The following is an 11414-nucleotide window of genomic DNA, read 5'->3' as shown; positions in this document are numbered from 1 at the left end:
TTTTTCTGTTCTGTCCATCTTCTGAGCAATGTGTTTTTAGCTTCGGAGTTTGTAGAGAAAGTAAACCTGGATGTAAGCACTTTCCTTAAGTACTTCCATGCTGTATTGTTTACAAAGCTGTACAATGTGTTCTTAACCTTGAGTTTGGAGAGAGGGTCGAACATCTTAATTTAGTCCATTGTTGTATTCAAACTTGTCGTGCTCCAATCAGTTGGGCAAAATGACGCAGAGTTTATCAAAAGATAACTCTTCAGTGTGTACTTTAATGTGTTCTTAACCTTGGGTTTGAAGGGAGGGTCGAACACCTTAAATTAGTCCATTGTTATAATAATGCTTGTTCTGTTTCAGCCAGCTGTACAAGATAGCGTATATAGAGAGGTTTTCAAAAGATAACTCTTCAGTGTGTACTTACGAATTCACTCTTAAATCACCTCATTGTTTTATTGGCGTAATTTGAGTGTTTCTAAGTTTGCGTTTCCTAACTGGCAATATTGTTGTGATCATTTCAAAATTAAGCTTTTGATCGGTGTTGTTTATTTTGATACAGAAGGTGGTTCTTACCTAGAGTTTGTTAGTCCTGAAACAAGTCAGTGACTTCTGAAATAAGTTCTTAAATCACGAGATAGTCTCGTCAATCTTAAATTGGTCCAAATTCTGCGGGGTGATGATCAGGAAATTCACACACACACACACACACACACACACACACACACACACACACACACACACACACAAAATAAAAAAAAATAAATAAAAAAGAGCTCAGTACAAAACCCAATCGACTGGGATTGGCAAGGACTATTTTCCCCATAGCCGCCTTCAGTTGATAGCGGACTATTGCGATGAAATTGCCTCGTACTTTCTGAGAGGGGAAATAATAGATCAAATTTGTGAGATTTCAACTACAATCTTGGAGAAAACAAATGAAACATCTGGACCACCCCTCCCCCTATTTCAATGATGCCAAAATGGCGCGTTTTTGCTCCTTCCCACCTTCATCATTGCTTTGGGGGGAATGGGGGATAATTGTTCCATTTTATTCTGTTTTTGCTCCTTCGCGCCTTCATTATTGCTTTGGGGGGGGGGGATGGGGGATAATTGTTCCATTTTATTCTGTCCAAGATTGCGATCTTGGACAAAATAAATGAAACACCTGGACCACCCCTCCCCCCATTCCAATGATGCCAAAATGGCGCATTTTTGTTCCTTCGCGCCTTCATCATTGCTTGGGGCGGGGGGGGGATGGGGGATAATTGTTCCATTTATTCTGTACAAGATTGCAATCTTGGACACAATAAATGGAACATCAGGACCACCCCCCCCCCTATTTCAATGATGCCAAAATGGCGCATTTTTGCTCCTTCGCGTCTTCCTCATTTCTTTGGGGGGTGGGTGGGGGATAGTTGTTCCATTTATTCTGTCCAAGATTGTGGTTCCTTTGTGTATTAGTGAATCTTTTCATAAGCATTGTAAAGTTACCACCAGTTTTTAGTGGATGATACACTTCATACGGCTTGCGTATATTGTAGTCAAAGAAACATTTCGAATGAATAACAATTCATCGGCAGCTGTTCTTTTTTCTTCTAGTACTTGCCCTCCAGCAAACTTGGATAGGGGTGCCCAGGCCTCTATCTTCCTCATCCTGTATCAAATTGAACCTCGTTCACAAGAAAAGGGCTCTACGAATGAGGGTGCCTCGCATGTTACTTCGTTATGTCCCGTTTTATTTCATCTGTACGCTTTTAAACAAAGAATAAATGAACTGATATAACAAAAGTGACCCCCTCCCCTAAAAAAGTGTGGATGGTTATGGTTTCAGCTCTTCTTTCACCATACAATACTTTTTACCTAACAAACCGTGACATACTTCCCGTTCAATGCTGTCAAGCGTACTTTAAGTACCGGTTGAACTACAAGCCAGATCTACGGACCATAAAACCTGCGAGGGAAAATGGTCACACGGAGACTGAGGGCGAGGAGAAAGAACCTATCTTCCCAGTCACCTCGCTATCAATTTTCGTGTGGCCATTTTCACGCTCACTATTTTTGCTTCTTGCAATTATTGATTTAAGAGGCTATCTCATGGCCTACATCCAATTCACCTACCTGGTCAACACCTCAGTCTGTCACTCACCGAGTGATGTATAAGGTCATTCAAGGAACAACTCCGCGAATGTTTCACGGGATAAAAATCATTACCCAGAGGAACCTGGAGGGCTTCATGTAACAACAAACGGACTTAAGTGTAATCAGGGCGGAATAACGAACTCATTAACTAGTCTTGTAGCAACAGTATTAGAATGCCCTTATACAGAGCGGAGTTCCCCCGTGTAACTACACTCTCTTCTTTGGTAAAACGTCCAACTTTCATACTGAGCTTGAACATTCTTCTTTTCTGAAACGTTTTTAAGATGTTCTTCAATGAACTATGCACTAACACAAGCTCAGCGTTAGCTTTCAAGTGTGTCCCCGGCTAGAAGCACTTGGTTGTTGGATTGTTTAGACTCAAGTTTCACACTTAACATAGTTCATACTGTTCTTTCAAAAAGTCATCCTAAGTCTCCTTACACATTTTCAGGGTCTACGTTCTCATGACAAGGGTTCTAACAACGGAAAATGCAGCTCAGTCGGGTGAACCAAAGCGTGGGCAAGAAATTTAACGAGGCAATAAAATTCATTTTGGTGCTACACTTCGTGTATCAAACTAAGATGTTACAACTTCAAATGCTCCAATAGTTTTTTTTTGTTTTAACGTACAATCTTTGCTCTTTGAGTCGAAGATGCAAATTAGAATTCATGTGCATGTCACTTACTGACTTTTAATTTCCGCCAATTGCGACTAACTCCGGAAACGTGGACCAAAAATACACACAGCACGCCCAAAATGTTTGCCAGGTCGGTAAATGAAACGATAATCCAGGAACAAATTACTTGAAGAGTCAACGCCCCGGAAGTAAACGGGGGTACGAAGTATAACCTGACACGAGCGAATGACGCAAACAGCACGTGCGTCACGCCACCCACAGATTAAGATAAGATGACCCGTGGGTGATGACAAGGGGAAATGATGTCTTAAACAGGGGCGAAAGGCACTCGAAATTTTAATATTCAGGAAATTATGGAGCACTTTTGACCTAACCTTACACATACAAGAGCTATTTTTAACCCCCTTAAGGGTTAGCTCCAACGCCTGAATCGAAGATTGGCTGAGACTGCCAGATACAGGGGAAGCCATTTCAGTATAATGAAATCAGCCACTGCTTTAACGAACACATTTTCCCAGTCCCTTGACACTTTGTTATATGTGGGTTGCACTACACTTGATGAGTAAGAGCAAAGCGGCAGTATTGAGGAATAAATCACTAAGCGGTTACGACTGACGACAGTTGGTAGATTTGTCTACGATAAGGATAGGGAGCGGTGCCCGGTCATGACGTACCGGAACCAAAGAGGTTTTTTAAGCACTCGAGAAAGGAGGAGCCGAAAACTACGATTTTAGTGCCGCACTATAAACACATTCGTTTTCTACAACACCCGGGGGATACCCTCACTCATTTAACATAGGCAGAAGCCATATAGTGAAGTGCTTACCAGTGCATTGTATACCATAAAATCCCTGGGATTATACACTTTCGTAAAGGATCATTTCAGAGGCTAGAACAATGGAGCCCCGTTAAATTGTTAGAGTTCGGTGGCAGAATTAAAATTTCATCAACTTCTGTCCTCATTACCGGTAACAGAAGATGACTTCATTCAGACCGGAGAAAGATAAGTGGCCCCACCACGGGGTGGTCGCTCAGAAAGGTTCTATTGTATTCGACTGGATAGGTAATCGGAGAGGAAAGATGAAGTTGAGGGTTTCAAAAATCGTTCTGAGCAGAAAGTAACACTGAACTTAATCGGGAGACCAGTTTCTAACAATTCTCCTTCTTTGTCAGACGGCAAGAGAGCGCAGTTTTATTTATTATACTCGACTAGGAGTTCTAAACTGGTGTTTCGAGGACATACCCTTTGTCAAAGGAAATCGGTTTTTCCAGAAGGGCTGACCCTCGAAACGTGACACCTTGTTTAATTGAACAGCGGTAAATTTACCTTTTCGACAAAGAGATGTTATTTTTTCACTTTCCATGGTATAGAACAATGCCATTATGAAATATTCCTTCAGTTTCATCAATAACCAGCTATTTAAAAGGGATTGCAATCTTGCGGTTTCCTTTCCTGTAATGAGCGATAAAGCTAAAATAAACTAGCCTAATTTTGGGCTGAATTTGTTGTAACATAAACAGAAATACTGTCAGGAATTGATGATTGAAAGGGAAGAAAAAAAAAGATGGAAAAGGCATTCATAAACTGATCGTGTTCTCAGTTGTTTGTTTTATTATTTCATTTCAGATAACATATACGTCTGAAATGTTTTAATTCAACAATCTTAAAGAACTCGGACAGTTGTCTTTGTGCTTATAGCACTATAGCAACTACCACTACAAAAACACTCTTCCGAGGGAACGTAGGTAGGAGAGGTGGAGGAGGAAGGGGGGGGGGGGGGTTTACTTGTAAACCAAAGGAAATTTTTTTTTTTGAAGAAGACTGGGTATGTTTATATAACTGTTGGGAACTTCGACGCATTAGTTAAGCGATTCAAAGATGAATTGGATTCAACATTTCTTAGTATTGTTGCGCCTTGCCGTGGCCGTACGAACACAACAAACGATTCCAACATTTTCACCCACAATCGAAGTTGGACGATGTTGGACCAAAATGCTGGCACCGTTTGATCAGTTCTTTAAGCCGGCGCACTTAAAGCGTAAATTCGAGTCGTTTTGTAAATGTTGTACCGGTGTTTCTCGCGCGCGCGGTTTTCCGACACGAAGTCAGATGGTTTTGTGGTTAGAATGGTTGTTAAGAAAAGTTTTTGCCCACATAGTCTCTCACACAAGCATCCCCTGTTCCACCCACACAAGGAAAAAAAAACTTACTCATTACAGTGGGGGTACAGGTCGCAAAGGGAAAATTAATTATCGCCATGTGGCTAGCACGGGTTTAAGCAACGTGCCCCATTAAATCATGTGGGACTTCGCAGAAACAAAGAAAAGTTCATAGAGCTACTTAAAAGCCCTCTTTCCGGTTACAAACGACCGGAAGTGGACTCAAGCGATTTCCTGCTCTCCCACTCCAACCCGTTACCAGCCACTCGAGATATGCACCGGTCGCTTGTGGCTTAAAAGCTCTAAAATTATTGACGCAAACGGACTTGAACACTGCGCTGCTACGTAGGATTTCGAAGTTGCCGGAACCAGTTGTGACGAATTTAAGGGGGCGGTGCCACGTACGTGATCTGGATGGGTCACTTGACCAATACAAGGTTCAATTTGGATTTCACGCTTTGTGCGCTTATGGACAATGTATATCGTGGTTCTCTGAGGGAACAAAGGAGTTTTGTTTGACCTTTTCACTGCCAAGAGTACTTCAAGTAAAACTCAATATTAAAAGAAAAAACACCAAATTTTACTCTGACAGTACCATCCGAAAGCACTGCTCCCACGTAGCTTTTATTTGAATGGTCACACACTAGGGTGTTACCCACGGACTCTGGAAGCGAAAGGGCTAAACTCAGTCTCAGAAAGCACCAGCTAGATCACATTGTTACATAAGACAGTTGTAACTCAGCTTAAGAAAGAGAGCGTTGTGCTTGAAAGAAAAAGTAGAACCAGAATTTGCAAAACAGCGATTTTAATAGCAGATTACTAGCAGGTTGAATATCTATACATTACTGTATTCATTATCACCTTTTTTCAGAAACGGTTATAAAAAAATATAATAAAATGAAATTGTAGTTCTTCCGCGAGAGAGGTTTAGAGATGGCGAGCGTTTTCCATTTTATCTATTACCCAAAGTAAAGTTCATAATGCAACATTTGATAAGAAAATTATTTTCTACAATATATACCCTTTTTCGCCAAACCCAAAACAAACCCAGTTATGTTTGTTTACGGGCCTGAAAGGCTTAATTTCAAGGCAATTTGTTGCTAATGGACCGTGTTTCTTTGCTAGACTCATCAGACAGTTAATCCTACTTAAGTCCAGGTATAATGGTTAAAATATGAGAGTAATCTCTTGGCCTAAAAAAACGCCTTAATCATTCATCATTTGAGTATAATTACTCCACCAAAGATCTAGGCTCGTAAAAGCGCGCCACAAAAAAAGTGCGCAAATTTCCATTTCTAATTACGGTACAGGATAAAGCAGTTTCCGCACAACGTGTTAGCGCAGAGTAATAGATTCTGCGATCCGCCCAAAGCTCACAGTTGAATCGAAAACTGGCTGTTTAATTGCAGCCAAGAATAACACGAGCTGCGTTATAAATCATTGAGGCGTGTTCTCGCAATAGCCATAAAACTGCGATAAATGTTGGACGCAAACCACAATGACGTTAACGGCATCAAATTAAATGTGCAATATTTTCACGTTAAAGAAAAAATAACGATTTCCATCCCATTTTCCAGCTACGAAAAAAAAAAAAAAAACTCAACCGATTATGAATAATTTTTAAGCTCGGTAAACTCGAAACTATACTAACTAGCCGGTATACAATCTTTTATTCTCAGTTTTATTTCTTGAGGGAAAATTTCAAAGTTTGTAAAAAACAGCGCTTTTGAGCTGATATTGACACCTCGAAAGATAATGTATTTAAAAGCATCGAGAGATACGAAACGCGAACCAATAAATTGTAACTCGGATTTAACGGTGCAATTAGCGCCGTGTCAGCTTCCACTGGGATTTAACATTTTGTAGGCGGCCATATTTTCCTTTTTCTTCACCCACTGACGTCTTTAAAACCACAGAGTATATTAAATCGAAAATAGAAGTCCGAACACCTACGAACCGACCGCGACTAACACTTTTTACTCACAAAGTTTTTACGAGATTATTTCGCTAGCTGTTATCCTTTCACGAGTTGCGATAGCAACAGACATTCTGTAATTTTTCAAGGCGGGGAATTAAATACAAAGTGACGAAAGGAAAATAGATGGCGGAAGAAAAAGAATATTGCACGACTTATACTGAATGTTTATAAGCTCAAGTACTGGCTAAAGTGAGACAGTTTTCTGACGTCAAAAGCGACAAGGAAATATTTCACATCCAAACAGACGCACTATTATGTTTTCACCCGGGATAAAAACCCATCAGGTTGAGTCTGGGGAATAACTCGGTAATTATAAAAGCTGGTAAAAAAAAAAAAAAAAGAAAAGAAAACAAAATAAAATCTTTAGCTGTTAAAAGTAAGACCTTTCTAAAGGCAAGCAACTGAATAAACGTTTCTCGAAGAAAGGTGCGAAAGTACTTTTTGTAAGTAAATCCACGCCTTTTAAGACACCGAGATTAAAATAAAGAAACTCCTGGTATTGAAAAAACTTCACAAGCACGTTCAAATGTTCTCATAACACAACCAAACATTGCTTTGTTGAAACGAATCAGTTATTATAATCAATTTTAGCCTGGCTCCCAGAGAAATAACAAAAACCTAGTCTATTATCCTTCCTAGCTCAAGATATTCGCCTAAAAATACAAAAGCGCGAGCTGCTGGCCGAGTATAATCATTATATTCGCAGTAATTCGCGCGATGCGATGGCTGTGGATAAATTCATTGGCGCTAAATTAAGCCCTTCTGCTGGACACTCGAGAAAAATCTTCTAATACCAGTGCGAAAAACCATGTTTATAGTACTAATTTTTGCTTTTATAAAGCTTTCAATACCGTCCCTGCCTTCAAACGGACTATACATAATAATTTTCTTTATATTCCTTGACAACAAAATACAGGAAATTGTCCGAAATCATTGTCTGACAATAATTCAAATCGATCTTTGTTTCCACGAGCACTTCACTAATCCACTGTGTTCCACACTGCTCCCTTGTGTTACTCGTACGCGCATCGCAGTGTTTGAATCCCGCTTGGCAAATTAAACACATTGAAGTCTACTAAAAAAAGTCACTCGTAAATTAAAACGAATTTTAATGTTTTTCTGCACGTGTTGGTTTAGCTGGTAAGCGACCTGCAAACAAAACAGGTGCTTGTATGTAATATTGACACAGCACAACCTGACCCTATCCACTCCATCACTTAGAACTGGCCAGCGAAATTTATAAATGCTAGTAAATGTAGAGACTTGTCGCATATTTTTCGCATTTTTTTCCAAACAGGCACTGGCAATTTTCCCGGCCTCGTTCCTATTCAATGGCGCGACTAAGCTCGCTCCGAGCTCGCTTCGTTTATTCCGCTAATTCCAATCAACTTTAATCACTAATTTTTTTCCGATGTCAAAGCCTGCACAAATATTAGCAGTTTGAAGTAAATATCTTTTGATTGCACAAGAAAGGGAAGTTCTTTTTGATTTACAGAACACACAAATTTTATACGCAATATGTTCTACTAAGAGACCAAACTTCAAGGAAACACATTTTCAAGTTCTCATTTCCTTTTAATTAACGTTTAATTTTGCCTGCTTCTTAAACGTCGCGACAAAAAAAAGAAATATCTTCTAAAAACCGCGTCATCGTCTGGTAGAAATATTCCTTGAATTGAGACATTTTTATTGCCTTATTTTAAGACTTAAATCGCAAACAGATATTTACTGGACGTGTAATATTTTCGGGCGAATTAATTAAAAAAAAAAATCATTATTGGCGATCCGGTGTTAAAGACGTTTTCTCGTGAATGTCTAATTTTCATTACTCTATACAGCTTGTCTCCCATGGTTTCCAGAAGCAATTCGCTCACAATAGCCTTTACATATCGCTAAAACACCGCACGAAATTACAATCTGTAAAAGAAACAGCGAAAAGATCACAACACAATTTTCTCGCAAGCGCTGCTTCCTCCGAACAGCGCACTTAAAAAAAAAAATATCACTATATTTCTTAGACGTAAAATCAATACGGGAAAATAATGAAACATAACGAGTTAATTCATAGAGAAGATCGATTTTTTTATTATCGGTTTTGGGTCTCAACGGAAAATAAAAGAACAGTTACCGAACACTGTTCTATACTAAGAGTAGTTACCGGATTTATTTTCAGCAAAATCGCAACAAACTCTTTTGACAAATATTTACACCACAAGAAACAAAAGCGAGCTCGAGTCATTTTCACAAAATAAAACAATATTTTTCCAAGAGTTACTCGCCACACTATTTTCTCCACGAGTTTCTTCCTCGCAATATTTAGATTTGAGCATTCGTTTCAAATCACGCACTACAATGGATGTATGTGCGCCCAATGCACGGTTGATAATATAACGAACGTTATTAGAGGAAAGCAAATCGATGTCTTCCCCATGGAGCCTCGAGGCAATTAGGCGCTAAGTGGGCGGTATAGCTGTTATCAAAATAAAACACACCTCAGTTTATGAATTATTCAGTTCATTTACGCCTGAAAATACGACCAAGTGTTAATTACTTTGGCCATGCGAGAGCGACACAGCAAGCTCCGCCTTCGCGATCCCGACAAACAGAGAAACTATTCAAGCGAACATAGCCTGAAGGATTCCGCTTTTTTTAAACTATAAACATCTAATCGCGATCGCTACATTTTGTGCAAGACCCCGAAAAGTGAAAACTGCGAAAATAAAGTTGTCCGATTACTGAATGTTATTAAACAGGTTTTCACCATCCCAAATCCGCACAACGTGGTTTTCGCTCGCTTCCAACTTATTATCACAACCAGAAGGTCCTAAAAGCAAATTCGACCGTAGGACAAAACTCGCCCCACTGTGGCTGAGCTAAATTCACGCCGGGCACAGCGAACATACAGCTAGGTCAGGCTGTGAGTATCTCTGACACTGGCTTCGGGCGTAGAAGAGATAACAGCTTTTAGAAGCAGTGTTTGCGTTTCAGAATATTAAAATTAACTTTACCAAAACGTGTCATTCGACGCGACACGGAGTTGACTGAAACTAATGTCCGTTTAACAGCCCGAAGTCTTTTAAAGTCGTCCCATAAACCGACCCTGCCGAAGAAATTACATTTTTATTGCAATAATCGGATCGCAAAGAATATCATAGTTAATTTACGCTAAGCATCAATGTTAAACACTGTGTTTTAAAATCAGCAATTTAATCATGTGTCTACAACCAGTCAAGGTGTCGCAATATGTTCTAAGCTATGACAAAAAATCTAGCATCTCGTATTAGCTCCAAACATGTGCATGTCAAAATTTTGATGTGAAATAACGCCGAGCATTTCTTTCCTTGTAAATTGTTTGATTTCAAGAGCGACGCTGAGAATGGATTTTTTTTTGTTTTAAATCACGCCAGAGACCGTGGGCGAAAATCAAACTGGCCCCGCGCGGATCGGCAGTATAATTTTAAAATAATTTTTCATCTTTTTTCTTCTTTTGTGCATGCGAAACCCAAACAACACGAATGCAAGTTTGAGACTTTCGGGGGTACTGTATTTATGGTGAAAAGCAGATGTTTGCAATTCTGCGATGCGATGACACATGAAACAAACTGAAAATTCTAGATCTAAGAAGTCGAAAAAGTGCAAACCTCGCAAACGAAGGTTATGACGTCCGAGAAAAACGCACCATTTGCTGTATCAACAAAGTTTGCATCAACAAAGCTTTGTATTAGTTAACACAGAGTTTGCTTGAATAGTTTCGCTCGCGCCTAAAGCCCCGGGCTTCAGTTTAACCAAAACCAGTTTGCTTTAGTCTTTAATCTCACAAATGTTTACAGTTTCGTGGAGTACGAAGGAGTTAAGGAAACCAGGCTTCACACCGAGAAATTAATTAGTTTTCGAGATCACGCCTCTTCGCGCCGTGTGAGTCATCGCTGCGTGCAGTCTATAACAGCTTGCCAGCGCCTCACGCCTTTTCCGTTCGTAGAGAGCAAACATAAGAGATTTCTATTCATTTAAAGATGTTTGCAAGAATTAACGCCGCACCAAAGGCCATGTTTTTCTAAAATGCGAAGCGCGAGGTCAAGAAGGCGACACGATATCGTCTTCGGTAAACAAACCAACGAGATTTTATTTTGGTTGAAAAGTTCACTTTAAGAATACTGACTACACGCAAGAAAACAACGGCGCAAGCGATAAATTCACTTAGGATATTAGCCTAAAGAACTGTCTCGATCTAGATTAACTGTCTATACTTGAAAGAATTTTCTCCTGTAACTTAAGTAAATAAATCACTGGAGCAAAAGGGTTAGATAAAAAAAAAAAACTTACATAATTAAAACGCAGATGGGGTGAAAGCTCTTCTGCGAAGGGACACGGATCTCACTTGCGCCGTGGCGCGCTGGAGGGAAACTCGCTAACTCTGCTCTCCAAGAACGTTAGCAGCTCTTCTTATTTACGCTCGTAATAACAAAGTGTAAACAGAAAGTTTTCTTCTTTGATAAAGACTGTTATCTATT

This window comes from Orbicella faveolata, unplaced genomic scaffold (assembly GCF_042242905.1).
Source record: "Orbicella faveolata isolate gen_17 unplaced genomic scaffold, um_ofav_v1 contig_25, whole genome shotgun sequence".
NCBI classification, from domain to species: Eukaryota; Metazoa; Cnidaria; class Anthozoa; order Scleractinia; family Merulinidae; genus Orbicella; species Orbicella faveolata.
Note: the sequence above shows the minus strand (reverse complement) of the source record.